This window comes from Octopus bimaculoides, chromosome 24 (assembly GCF_001194135.2).
Source record: "Octopus bimaculoides isolate UCB-OBI-ISO-001 chromosome 24, ASM119413v2, whole genome shotgun sequence".
NCBI lineage: Eukaryota > Metazoa > Mollusca > Cephalopoda > Octopoda > Octopodidae > Octopus > Octopus bimaculoides.
The window spans coordinates 19,733,170-19,745,147 of NC_069004.1; the positions used below are offsets into that span (position 1 = coordinate 19,733,170).

An 11,978-nucleotide genomic window follows, 5' to 3' on the forward strand; every position below is an offset into this window, starting at 1 on the left:
ATATATAGGGTGTGGGTCTCATGATCATAAGATAGTGGTTTTGATTCCTGACCTAGGTGACGTGATGTGTTCCTGCACAAAACATTTCATTTCATGTTGCTCTAGTCCACTCAGCTGGTGAAAATGAGTAAGCTGGCATCCTGTCCAAGAATTGGGAGGAATGTATACACCACAGAAACCAAGAAACCAGCTATATGAGTCTATACGATTCCAGAAGGATATATATATATATATACAGAGAGAGAGGCAATTATGTACATAAAACAAAAGTATGTATACATGCAAAAGGTGGAAACTTTCAGGTGATGAATTTTTATATATAAATATATAGATAAGTCCAACTTACACAGAGTAGAAGTAACATCCCTTTAATTCTGTCATTTGTATTCTGTGTAAGTTGGACCAATTAATATAAAAATCTATATATTTATACTTAAAAATTCATCTCTTGAAAGTTTCCATCATTTGCTTTCTCTCGTTCTGCATGTATACATATTTTGTATTTAATGTTTAATATATTTAATGCATCTAATTTGTTTATCCACGTAATTGCCTCTACACCTGCTCGACATGATCCCCTGTCGAGACATCAGAGTCTAAGTTTGAATCTTTTGAACACTACTGTCTTCTATACAGAGAATCTCTGGATCTCATCTGTGAACTATATATATATATATATATATATATATATATATATATATAGCTGAAGGATTAAAATTAATCAAAGGACATAGTAAGTATGTCTACCTGCTGGAAATAACAGTCAAAACTCTTATTTAAATCGCCTATATTATTGATTCTGTTATTATCATTTTTAAATTGTTACACTAGATAATAACAGAGTCAATGTCTTCGCAAATTATTATTTTCGTGAATCATTTTTTTCTCATGAATTATTTGCTCCATATATATATATATATATATATATATATATCATCATAATCATCATCGTTTAACGTCCGCTTTCCATGCTAGCATGGGTTGGACGATTTGACTGAGGGCTGGTGAAACCAGATGGCTACACCAGGCTCCAATCTGATTTGGCAGAGTTTCTACAGCTGGATGCCCTTCCTAACGCCAACCACTCCGAGAGTGTAGTGGGTGCTTTTACGTGCCACTGGGACGAAGGCCAGTCAGGAGGTACTGGCAACGGCCATGCTCGAAATGATGTATTTTACATGCCATCTGCACAGGAACCAGTCCAGCGGTACTGGCAATGAACTCGCTCGAATGTCTTTTCACGCTCAAATGGTGCTATTTACGTGCCACCAGCACGAAAGCCAGACAGTTGGTGCTCTGGCAACGATCACGCTCAGACGGTGCTCTTAGTGATTTACTGGTACTGGTGCCATCATGATTTCGCTTTCGCTTGCTCCAACAGGCCTTCGCAAGCCAAGTTTAGTGTTCAATGAAGACGTTGTCATGGGTGCCAGTCTACAAATTTAGTTCGATTTTGATTTCACTTGCCTCAACAGATATGATTAGGGCATTGTTTTACAGCCAGATTCTCTTCCTGTTGCGAGTCTCTTATTTCCACATGTGTTCAAATCTACAAAGTAACAACAGCACTACTTGTAGTGTTGAGTGACTTTCATTGAGCACAAATGTATACAAACTATTGTATGTACACACACACACACATGACAAGTGTCTTTCAGTTTCCATCTACCCAATTCACTCATAAAGCTTTGGTTGCCCTGGGTACTGCTCAGTGAGACTGATACCATTATCAGAATTTTTATTATCTCATTCTTAAGTGGAGGCGCATAGCTTAGTGATTAAGGTATTGGTCTCAGGATTGTAAGATTATGGTTTCGATTCTTCAGCTGGGTGACGTGTTGTGTTCTAAAGCAAATCACTCCATATCACATTGCTCCAGTCCCAGCAAAAGTGAATAATCCTGCGGCGAACTGGCATCCCATCCAGTTGGAAATAAATACACCACACAAAGCAGGAAACTGCACCTATGAGTCTATGTGATTCTGGAAGAATCTTTGTCCTTTATTCTATCCATTCTTTAGTAGCGTTACATGCTGAGATTTAACTTAATCCCTTGTCATGTCCTTGTACTATCTCAGTCTGGTGAGGAGGTTCTCAACCATTTTTTATCTTTGAACCCCTTTGATTTCTATTTTATTCTGGTGGACCTCCTTAGCCATTCACTGTTTGAAAACTAGTTTTGTAGAAACATCTTTCAAAATTCCTATTTGCTATTCACACATTAACTTGTGTAGGCTGAACTAAGTAAAATGTTAGAAAAAGAAACCTCGCTGTTTCTTTTAATACCAATATATACATCTGAAGCAAAAATTTTTCAGGGCCCTTAAAATATTATTGCAGATCCCTAATTTACTATTCCAATCTGGAAATTTAGTGAAGGTAAACTGCAGAAACTCATTATATATGTACATAATATACTAATTTTCATTGTATATCAGTGATAGATATAAACATAGCAAGAAATCTCCAAAAGAAACGGTCTTTTATGAACAATATTCCAAGCATGGTTATGTGGTTAAGAAGTTTACTTAACAGCTATGTGATTTAGAGTTCTTTCCCACTGCATGGCACCTTGAACTCCTTGTTGACAAAAGCCGTGGAAATGGATTTCAAATAGAAATTGAAAGAAGCTTTTCATATATATTTGTGTGTGTATATTTGCTTACATTCTGGGCTTCTCTGAAAATAGCTGAACTACAAGTGGTGACTTCAATTTCCTCTGTCAACAAGTCATTCATTGACTTTATGCTTTCTGAAATGTGTGGAGTAAAAAGATTCCTTACTTGAAAACAAATTAAGGTTAGCATTCAGCACTGTAAAACAATGCTTCAATAATATATTTATCTGACATGCTTTGGTGGAGAAATGAGCATAAAAAATGAACAAACATCAAGTTATAGTCATTCTTTTCCCCTGTTGCTGTAAGAAATATGATTGTCTAGTTGAGCTAGTTTTGTTTCTGAGGAGACTAGCAGTACATTATACTAATTACTTTTATCCAAGAACACAAACCAGAGAGCATCTTCAAGGTGTGCTTGACCTGCTAAAAATCATATCCAATTCCACGTTATAAGAAAGAAAAAAAGACTGAGAAAAATGTGATTTAAAAACTGGTTCCCACAGATTTTTAAAGACTTAAAATTAGAAAATCCCATATTTATGCTTTTTATGCCAACCTGTCTAAGACTACCCTTGGTTCTATGATAAAGAAAAAAAAAACTTCTTGACTTGTAAAGTGATCAAAAGTTTAAACCATTGAAATTCCATGTTAACTAATGTTACAAATACCAGTTTAATAATTAGTTATTCTAAATTCTTCAAGATTTTCGAAATTACTTGAAACAAAAACAGTGATTTCACCAGAAATATAGTAATAAAATAGTTAATACTTGAGCAGGATGAAAAATAAGTTTTTCCATAATTTACATGAGGTAAATAATAATAATAAACTTTTTTTCATATTTAGCTTAAAACATACAGTCTTGGTAATACAAACAGGAAAATAGACCTCAAAACACACAAGTATGTATATGTATATATAAACATATGCAGAGTGGTTGGTGTTAGGAGGAACATCCAGCTGTAAAAACTCTGCCAAAACACAGTTGCTTGGGGGTAGTCTTCTATCTGGCTGGCTCCTGCCAAGCCGTCCAACACATGCCTGCAGGGAAAGCAGATGTTAAACGATGATGATATATATATATATATATATATATATATCAGCATCGCCTTACTGGCACTTGTGCCGGTGGCACGTGAAAAAGCATTCGAGCGAGGTCGTTGCCAGTGCCGCTGGACTGGCTCCTGTGCAGGTGGCACGTAAAATACACCATTTTGAGCATGGCTGTTGCCAGTACTGCCCGACTGGCCTTTGTGCCGGTGGCACGTAAAGGCACCCAATACACTCTCAGAGAGGTTGGTGTTAGGAAGGGCATCCAGCTGTAGAAACTCTGCCAAATCAGATTGGAGCCTTGCCAGTCTTCAGTCAATTCTTCCAACCCATGCTAGCATGGAAGGCAGACGTTAAATGATGTTCATGATATATGTGTGTGCCATGTGAGAAGCACCCAATAAAGTGGTTGGCATTAGAAAACACAACCAGCTATAGAAACTAATCTGAAAGACAGTGGAACCCGGTACAGTATCTGGCCTTACTAGTTCCTGTCAAGCCATCCAACCCATGCCAGCATGGAAAATAGACATTAAGTGTTGATGATGATGATGCATATTTATTCACCTGTATTGGGAACACCTTGAAAAAAAGTTGTATAAGAATGTCAGTCTTTGGATAGGAATTGGTATTATAATTGATTTAACATGAATTAATTAGATGCACAGAACCATCTGAGGACCCTGAGACACACGTATTGGAATTTTATATGTTGGAAAATTTTAATTGAAGTTGTATAACTCTCCAGTCTTTATTATGTCTTTCTAATATACTCTGGAATTTTACACAAAATCTTTCTAAGCTAACTCTGGATTTCCCAATGAAAAAGAGTACAATTGTAATTGTTTATTCCACACAATTCCCAATTAGTATCGTCGTTATGAATATTTAATGTCTTTTTTTTCTATGATGGTATGGATTGGTTGGACAGCTAGACAGGCACTGGCAAGGCTAGTTGTTGCACCAGGTTCCATAGTCTGTTTTTGGCTTGGTTTCTACAGTTGGATGCCCTTCCTGACACCAACGACTTTACAGACTGTACTGATTGCTTTTTACGTGGAACCAGTGCTTTTTTACATGGCACCTTGGTTTAAGGATCTCAATTGTGTTGGGGTACGGCAATGCACCACATATCACAAAATCTTCTGTCAACTCCATAAAGCTTAGCATTTTGAGATCAGCCTTCACTACTTCATCCCATGTCTTCCTGGGTCTCCCTTTTCTGTAACTTCCCTCCTCAATATGGTTAGCAAAGTCTAGATTTAAAATCCTTATTCCTTTGTGCTAAATATTATTTTATCTAATCAGCAGGAATTAGAAAGTAACTCAAGGGCTGAGAGTTTTGTATATTAGGACTTATCAAATCTGGTTTCAAATCTGCTGATTAAATTAAAAAACAACTTAAAACATTAAAAAAAAAAAACTTTTCATGTGAAGTGTCACAAAGTCAAAATCATTACTCTTACTTGATTCAGTCATTTGACTACGGCCATGCTGGAGCACCGCCTTTAGTTGAGCAAATCAACCCCAGGACTTATTCTTTGGAAGCCTAGTACTTATTCTATCGGTCTCTTTTGCCGAACCACTAGGTTACGGGGACGTAAACACACCAGCATCGGTTGTCAAGCGATGTGGGGGCACAAACGCAGACACAAACATACACACACATACATATACATATATACGACGGGCTTCTTTCAGTTTCTGTCTACCAAATCCACTCACAAGGCTTTGGTCAGCCCGAGGCTATAGTAGAAGACGCTTGCCCAAGGTGCCACGCAGTGGGAATGAACCCAGAACCATGTGGTTGGTAAGCAAGCTACTTAACACACAGCCACTCCTGCGCCTATTGAGAACTATTTTTGTCGACTTTTTTTTGACAAAAGATAGGATGGCCATGGTCGAAATATTTTTCGTCATTGGTCTCCTCAGTTAGGATTGAACCAGGGTGAAACGACAATCAGCAAATAAAGAAGTGAGGTATTTTACAAAATCCCTCTAAACTTTTCTTCGTTTTCAAAATCATTTGAAATGCATGATGTTGGGTATTTCATTAGGAATATGATCGTTAATGAGTTAAGTATTAACATGGGTGCACAGGTATGTGTGTATTATGCTAGGTGCAGGTATGGTCGTTAAAAAGTTTGTTTTGCAACTACGTAGTTTAAGGTTCAGTCCTACCACACAGTATCTTTAGTAAGTTTCTTCTACTATGGTCCCAGGCAGATGACTGTCATGCAAGGGAATTTGGTAAATGGAAACTAGTGGCAGCCTTCGTAAGTGTGTGTGCATGCACAGAAGTATATGTCGGTGTTTTATTTTTTTCCATGCCCATCACTGCTTGAGCAAACTGGTACTGATGTTGACATTATGACCACTCTACTCTGTCAAAGACCTGTCGACTAAAGATATCTTTTATTTGAAAAATGGTAAGAGTTGGTGGCAGGAAGAGCATCCAGCTGTGAAATCTTGTCTCAAAAGTCACCATCCAAATCTTTGTTAGCATGAGGGAAAAAAAAATCAATGTTAGATGAATGTACACACACATATGCATAGATTCAACTAGTTGTAGCAAAACTGTCCCTGCTGAAATTCATCACATCATGATCCTATGTGCCACACCCATCAACAACCCCTTATCGTCTTGCATTTGCAAGATTTTCCAGCTTATAATCTACGTGGCATGACTCGATATCAGATGCAGATGCGACTCATTTTCAGCTGAGTAGACTGAATGAAGGAAGGGGAAAAATGTTGTCTAGTACAGGAATTGAACCCTCAATTTTACAATGTAGAATCCAACAGCTGAACCACCAGGCCAAGTACCTCCACATCATTAGGTTTTATTTAACCCCAATGTTTTGTTTTCTTATATTTTCAAACTAAAAAAAATAAGTAAATTTTAGATTAATAATTTATTTCTTCAAAATAACTTGTTTAACCCTTTAGCTTTCAGATTCCTCTGTCAAATATAATGCTTATTTATTCACATTGTTTAGAATTAATCGTACATTATCTTGTAGCTATGAGAAACTGTTAATTTTTAGAATGTTATTGTAGGGTTGATGTGAGAGGCCAGATCTGACCAGTTTGAATATAAAACAGAATATTTTGGCCAGATACGAGTAGTTTAAATGTTAAAGGGTTAAACATTTACATATTTTCTTTGAAGCATATTTTACTCTACTCCTGTTTTTGATTATTACATATATATGTGTGTATATATATATATATTCACATACACAGACATCTCAGACAGAATAAGTTTTGAAAGATTTATTTCTAGAAGCAAAATAATGTAATTTGAGGCATTTAAATACTTCATCTAGTATTTAGTAGACATGCCTTGTGCAGTTTTTAGTGGTTTTAGCTCACTTGAGCATTGTACTAATGAGTGGCATTTGTACAGATGAAACAATATAATGAGAGGTGTCTACTTACTTTTAAGATGTCTATGTGTGTGCATACTATATATATATATATATATATACATGTCTTTGTATATGTTTGTGTTTTGTTATATAAGGAGTGCAGCAGCCAAAACCAAATCATTCTCAGTTATCTGTATGTATTCCTAAATTGGACTACATATCACTTTTTTTTGTGTGTGTGTGTTTAAGGTTGGAGGGAGCACTTAATCCTTCCTTGCTTTTCAACTAGTAGCCTTTTCATATTGAACTTCACTTTGGTATGGGGGTGGGGTATAATACAAGAGATGTTAGAATAAATCTCTGGTCCAAATTCTATTATGGACCCTAGCTGTGATACTCTTGGGAGAACTCAAACTTAGGCTAGCAGAACGTTTTTTTTCTTCCAACCATATTGTATCTAAGATTACATGATCTAATGCCACTTACTGTTTTGTAAGACATGATGGTTTGATGTCAGAAGCTTTAGCTGATTGAGCAACTAAATAGAAGCTCCCCTTGTTGGCTTGTTTACAACGGTTTGGACACTTGATTTTGTAGTACAGAGATAAATGGCTTCTTTCTGAAATTGCCAACATCTGATCATTTCTCACATTTGCCAGTAGCCCACATGTATTATATCGTAGACGTAAAAATATCCCTACTTGTCCCTCCCATTTCCATTACTTAAAATTAAACGAGTTCTCACTCGATCAGCATCATCTGGTTGAACTGCCTTGCCTGGATCAATGCAACTCCTCCATGCCAGCTGCCCTTGATCAAGAGATGTGTTATAAACCTCTACCTTGGGTTTTAGTTACATTATTTTTTCACTAGCTGAAATTTCTCCTTTGTACACCTCACAACTACAGTTGATAGTGGTAGTTTGGTAACTGAACTGGTTGATCCTGGCAGTTGACAGTTTGTTGTCTGTTCACTTGCTCAGCATCAAAGTGATATTAGCTATCTGTCAAATGATATTAGTTCATCTGCCAAAACAGTTCACATCCACCATGCTGCAATCCATGATTTCAACCTATCCTAGCTCAGATGGTTATATACTATTCATAACCCATAGTTAGGGCCCTAACAGGTGCTACTTGTCCAAGTCAGAGTAGACATGGTAACAACAGTAGTTAAGAGGTGGTTCCACACTCCTCAAAATCCTCAACAAGAGACCCACTACTGGACTCAATTTAAATTCATACCCAGAACAAAAGTCTAAAAGCCAGCAACTGCTTCAATAGCCTACAAATACATAAAATTGGAAAAATTCTTAGAAAAGGACCAAGATCCAGAGAACACCTAAATGACCCAGCTACTGCTTCCAACTCTTGCTATAGAGTGTTGGGTGAGCTACTTGTAAAGAGTTGAAATCTGCAGTTAATTTTTATGTTACGTCTTCAGTTCATCTGACAGGAATAGATAGCAAGACATTACCTGTGGTAGACTGTGGCCCTATCCAGGAGATAAATCTATCACTCATCTCTCACTATGGCACTAAAATAATAATACAGCAATTCTACTTCCTAACTATGGTACCCATTTACATCTAGATGGACTGAGCTAAACAATCATTGACTTTTGCTGGGGCTTATTACAGCACACAAGTAAAAGTGAATGAGAGAATTTACATGATTGTTTGAACTGCTAGAAATAGCTGCCAAATCTCCTTCAAATGAAACTTTACAAGGATACATTGGACGGCGTAGTCCCAGATAGTTATTCTTTTTTTGTTTTTCTTTTAGCCAGACCATTTGCAGAGTCTCCAAGTGTGGTGGGTGGAAGGGAGGGAAGGAAGGAAGGAAGATGTTATCTTCCAGCCAGAAATTTGACCTGAATGCTTACAACAGAGTGGGAATCTGCTAAAAGTATACAACATCCCCAGTGGAGGTGTTGAATCAGGAAATATATTCAGTCCACCACTGAAGTCTAAATATGGCTCAAATGTCTTTAATCGTCAGGTTGGTCAATGAAGGTGTGGCCATGGACCATTTCAGGGACTCTAAGACTGGTGAGAAGTTAATATCCTGACAGGAGACCTAGGTTGAATAACTTTACTAGAGCGAACTTCACTAAGGGTGGAGTAATCAAGCTAACCCTACTCCCAAAATGAACTGGCAGAGGTGGTAGGTATAATCCACTGTATCAACTCTCAATATTTATTTTACCAAACCCAGAAGGATGAAGGATAAAATGGCCTCTTTAAGATGATCACTGTTTTACGTTCACTTTTCCTGTGCTAGTCTGGCTTGGGTGAGACTTAAAAGCAGCATTTTGTGGCTACTTATTCTTCCTACCACCAACTTTTGCCTGTTTTTCAAGAAAGGTATTTTTATTCCTTTATCATACTCTTGCTTCTCAACACCTGGCATAAGCCACCTCACTCAATACTACACTCCACTCAATCAAGGAGTCTTATCTTGTGAGCTTCTGGGTGATCCCACCAGTGCTGGTGACACAAAACAGCACCCAGTACACTTTGTAAAGTGGTTGGTGTTAGGAAGAGCATCCGACCATAGAAACCAGGCTAAGACAGATGTTGGAGCTCAACACAGTCTTCTGCTTTGTTGGATTCTTTCAAACTCTCCAACCCATGCCAGCATGGAATATGGAAGCTAAATGATGATGATCATCATCATTTTCACACATAGAAACTATAAAACAAGAGGATATACTGTTTGCAAATGTGAACATGACATTGCTGTCACCGAAACAATGTGTCAGTGTGAAGACTTGGGGAAATAAACACACATACATATATATAGAAAGAGAGGGGTACACAATGAGCTTCCATATTTCACTCCCAAGGCTTTGGTCAACCCAAAGTCATAGCAAAATACACTTACCCATGGTGACACACAGTGTGATGGAACCTGAAACAATGTGGTTACTAAGTGAATGTTATACCACACAGCCATACCTGCATCTAGTTGTATTTATATCTAAACAGCACCAGACATTTTATTCGGCATGCTACGATTTCTGCCAGTGTTAATATTTCTTTTTAATTCTGGTACAAGGCCAGCACTTTCAAAGTGAGTGGGAAGCTGATTACATCAGTCCCACTGCTCAATTGTTACCTTATTTTATTGACCCTGTATTGATGAAAGACAATGTCAACTTTGGGAGCACTCTTTGGGTGATAGCGATATTATGTTTGCATCTGCAAGCAACATATCCACTTGTTTGGTAGTTTTTATGTGTTAAAATAATCATCATCATCATTTAGCTTCCATATTCTATGCTGCCATGGCTTGAACAGTTTGAAAGGATCTGACAAAGCAGAGGACTGTGTTGAGCTCCAAACTGTCTGTTTTGGTAAAATTTTTACGGTTGGATGCCCTTCCTAACACCAATCACTTTATAGCATGTACTGGGTGTTGTTTTGTGTCACCAGCACTGGTGGAATCACCCAGTAGCGGACAAGATTGCATTTGAACTCATAACATAAAGAGCCAGAAAATAATGGTTTAAAATTTTGGCAGAAGGCCAGCAATTTCAGGAGTGGGGAGTAAGTCAATTATATCAACCCTAGTTCTCAACTGGTACTTGTTTTATTAATCCTGAAAGGATGAAAAGCAAAGTCAACCTCGGCGGAATCTGAACTCAGAATGCAAAGACAGATGAAATGCCACTCAGCATTTTGCCCACCGTGCTAACCGTTCTGCCAGCTTGTCACCTTAACCCTTTCGTTACCGTATTTATTTTGTGATGCTCTGTGTTTCTTTCAATTACTTTAAATATAACAAAGAATTTAGTAATATAATTTAGTTATTACTCAGCTAGTGTTAGGAACATAAATTGTGACTAAGGTTTGGTGGAAGATTTTAATTCAAAGTTTATGAAAACAAGACATTTATACTCAGAGGCAGAGCCGGTTTCAGCGGGGTTGGTAGTGAAAGGGTTAAAGAGCCAGAAAAAATTGCCACTAGCTATTTTGTGCAATGGGCTAATGATTCTGCCAGTTGGTTGCCTTAATGCTTTCAAATTCTGCACAAGGCCAGCAGTTTTAAAGGATAAAGGCAAGTTCATTACTTTAACCCCTTTTCCTAACCAATAATTATTTTATTGACCTTAAAAGAATGAAAAGTGAAGCTAAACTCGGAACGTAAAAGAGACAGAAGAAATGCTGCCAAGCATTTTGTCTGGCACGGAAAAGATTATACCAGTCTTAATACCTGGTTTTACTCCAGGAGCAGATAACTTTTTACTCACCTGAACTGACATTGAATCTTCTGATAAGAGATCAAAGCAGTAAAACACACTGAAGCTCAGATTTTGCTTTGTGAAGCTTTGTTGTTATTGTTATTAGTAGTGGTGTTTAACCCCAGTCCAGTTCTGGTCAAACAAATCTATGATCAGCTGCATTCCAGTAATCTTTTATCTTTTACTTGTTTCAGTCATTAGCCTAGGGCTCTGCCTTGAAGAATTTTTAGTTGAATGAATCGACCCAGTATTTTTTTTTTCCTTTAAGCCTCATACTTATTCTATCAGTCACTTTTGCTGAACTGTTAAGTTACAGGGATATAAACACACCAACACTGGTTATCAAATGGTGGTGGGGGATAAACACACACGCACACACATAATGGGCTGCTTTCAGTTTCTGTTTGCCCAAGGCTATGGTAGAAAATATTTGCCCAAGGTGCTGCGCAATGGAACTGAACCCAGAACCACATGGTTGGGAAGCAAACTTTTTACCACACAGCCAAACTTGGTCATTTTTTTGTATAGCCACAACTGCTTCTATATCTGCAAATGGTAAGGTTTGATTTGACATTTGGCTGCTATTTTTAGCAAGTTAAGTAATCACAAAGAGACCCATGTAATAGCTAAAAATCTATATTAGTTGTTACTGTTTATACCCTGGTTAACTCCTTCCATGCAGACTTTTGGTC

The 11,978-nt window shown here is 37.5% G+C and overlaps 1 protein-coding gene across 1 annotated transcript in view; it reads left to right on the forward strand.

Moving 5' to 3' along the window:
• LOC106878651 (uncharacterized) overlaps positions 1-11,978 on the forward strand; it is a 70,927-nt gene that overhangs the window by 22,667 nt on the left and 36,282 nt on the right. The window lies entirely within an intron of this gene.